This window comes from Papilio polytes, unplaced genomic scaffold, assembly GCF_000836215.1.
Source record: "Papilio polytes unplaced genomic scaffold, Ppol_1.0 DF824146.1, whole genome shotgun sequence".
NCBI lineage: Eukaryota > Metazoa > Arthropoda > Insecta > Lepidoptera > Papilionidae > Papilio > Papilio polytes.
In genome coordinates, this window is record NW_013525058.1 from 3,927,889 (window position 1) to 3,930,992 (window position 3,104).

The 3,104-nt window shown below is 38.0% G+C and overlaps 1 long non-coding RNA gene across 1 annotated transcript; it reads right to left on the minus strand.

Annotated features, from left to right (window-relative positions):
• Positions 1 to 6: 6 nt before the first annotated feature.
• Positions 7 to 1,168, minus strand: LOC106111704. The gene is made up of 3 exons (XR_001226191.1): positions 863 to 1,168; positions 605 to 707; positions 7 to 363 (listed from the first exon to the last, which is right to left on the minus strand). It is a non-coding gene; the product is annotated as an uncharacterized LOC106111704 (long non-coding RNA).
• Between the last annotated feature and the right edge of the window lie 1,936 nt (positions 1,169 to 3,104).

A 3,104-nucleotide genomic window follows, 5' to 3' on the forward strand; every position in this document is an offset into this window, starting at 1 on the left:
TAAGCCATCCGACAGTAACAAAATGTACATACAACATTTTTGTACTGCCTGACATTAAATACTTTGCGCAACATCCAAAACTACTAGCAACATTCCAGTCTGTCACGACAAAGAGATGTTGAAAGGTGTAATTGACAGTCTAATTTTTTAGTATCAACTTTAAGGTGGGGAATATGAATTCGTTGGCAATATGCAGTACTCGTAGAAGCTGTGCCGTGTGTGTGGCGAGGCGAGGAGCACAGCGGTTACTGCGGGCCGAGACAAGGCGTCCTGGCCGTCCTCTATGAATATTATATCACCGCTTTACTGAGATCGTCGGCCGCAGCAAATTGTCAAGTGGCGCTTGTTAATTACGCCAATTGCCTATTGAATAGATGACAAATGGATATTGATTTAATTTGCTTACGGTTGGATCGTATTCTTATTATATATTTGAATATTGAATAATGCAATAAGCTTCGTTTGTAATTTTATTTCGAAGCCGTGATTGATAATTGTCACGAGAATTTAATTTTTCAATATCTCGTCGTTTTGTTTCAATTAAAGCAAACTCCGTAGCAAGTAAAACTATTTGCCAAGTTGCTATTTAATAACAGTTGCTTACTACTTGTCGGCAAGTCGCGCAGGGCCAGGGGCAGGGGACAGGAGCGCGGGCGGGGACGGGGTGGAACTCAATTTGCCAATGTAAATTGGTTGCTTTGAGATTTCTGTTGAATAAACAAAACTTGACGTTACAAAATCTTATTAGCTCAAAGTGTATTAATATTAGTTTATTATTTAGGGAACTTGTCTCGACGTATACACTAATCTTAGTAGTAATATGATTTGCGTGATTATTTACATTACAAGTTGTATTGCTTACATATTAGCATCTTCTTTTAAGATTCCTAGTTTATAAATTCCTTAGAAACCTCAGTTGTGTCCTTGTTTTTGCGTAATTCATTTGGGAAGATTCATTTATCCATCATACAATCTTGTGTCGATTTATGTAGGCAATGTCCATAGGCTGCGGTCGCTTCGATATATTGCCAAATTCACGTAGCCACACCATGCTATATAAAAACAAATAGAATTTTACCAATTACATTACTTTTTATCAGAAAATAAACAATTGGTAACTAAATTAAATGTCATTGTATTCAGAACTGATATTTTCAATTCCATTTATTTCCTAACGACCTGTCCTCCATGTATATGTATACTAATAACTGTTATTTATCTCAAAATAACGATACAGTTTTAGATCGTCTGCCCTTACCCCCGTCCCCGCCCCCTGCACCCTGCACCCTCGCCACAGCCACACATGACAATTTAATTAACTCTGTAGTGGCGTATACATGTCCGATATTATTGAAAAATGCATGGTTTTAACATGCTACACTAGTCGAGATTTTCATCTCTTCATATTTTGTTATACTGAATTCAATTATTTTGACCATTTGTAAAGATGATATTCAGTAACGAATTCAACGCTACTAGGATCCTGGGCCACATTTAAACGGCACTTTTTTAAAACCTCGGTGGATTAAACAGGGTTATGCGAGACTGTCAGATTCGCAGACCTGTGACGTTCGTTTCAGTCCAGCGCCCTGGGCGGTCTTCTATCTGCGCTCTACTCTGACAACTGACGTCCTGGTGATATCATTAGCAGTTACAGTGTCTTCACTCGCCAGTCCAAGATGTCTTCGTGTCATAAAATGGTCAACATTTTTCATGCATGCTATAAACTTGGAATCTCCGTGTACGGCTTTCAGTGGAACGTTGGTCGATATTTTTATTTTCTTCTGATATTAGCTAAGCACAAATACTGCTGTTGTTTTGAATTTAAATTAAACATGAGGCAGCAGTGCGAGGCGGCGGTGTACGCTGTCGGCCCGCCCGTTCCCTGTCGAGCAGTTTTGTGTTTGAGGACCTCTGTGATCGATCATGCATTATTTATTATTCACACTGACAGCCTGTCTGCAACATTTTATAGATTTTTTTTAACTAAATGGATAAAAACATGTTAGGTGCTTTCCAAGTAATTCCTGTTGTATCTACTAGGAACTCTTAAAGCAATCTGATGTCTTCTAAATTATGTTCTTCGGCAAAATAAACAACCTAAATTTAATTAGTTCGAAACTTACTTAACTACATTTTAGTTTAAATTAATTCAGACAGGAACGGAATATACTCGTGATTTGGACTTCCAAAATTAGTAACAGTCCGTCTCATGCACTTAAAGACAGATAATTGGCCACTGGTAGAATAGAATGTGGCAATTATCCCGTCCTCAAGAGCTAGTGGCCACTTCAAATGTTACCGCAGACGTTTGCCGCCAGTGGGCCCTCGCCAGCAATTCCAAGATCATTGATGCCAACTGAAGCACGTGATCATGTAGCGTAAGCTTAGGTGCTTAAAATTTGTAGTAAATCAATAGCAATTGTGTTTTTTGACATTTTCCTTAAAACTTAATGCAAAGCTCTACATTATTAAAAAAGTTTGTGCGTTTATACCATTAATAGGCACCTTTATGTCAACATTAAATTTCCAAATATGAGCGTTGTCGTATTATTTGTATAATTTGCCAGTAAATCACACGAGTAGGGTTAATTAAAAACCATATTTCATAAATGAATGTTGAATTACGCACAATAGTTTCACAACAGTTCTGCGTATGTTCACTGTAATTGAATTTGCATTCGTTTAATGTGAATTTCCAAATATTATTCCATATATTATATGGCGATATATCATGCTTTGTGTATCTAGTATTTCTATAGGAATATGTCACCGGCAGATTGTAAACTTTGTCACATTATAATCTCACCAAGAAATAAGTGAAGTTACGAATCCGTATGCTACTTGTTGTTTGCTAAACGTTTATAAAACGTTCTCAAGAATTCTTGGAAATAAAGTCAGAAGTGAAATAACTCTAAAAGGATCATAAATCCTTTATTGAGCGTTGTCGCAGAAAACTTGCGTTGGGAAACAGCGCGCTGAGTTATTGTGTGCAGTTAGGACGCCACTGAACGCCGAACATAAGGCTTTGGGCGCCAGCATTAGACGCCGGGCTTTAGACGCCGGGCTTTGGACGCCGATTGTGCTCTACATGACATAGTTTC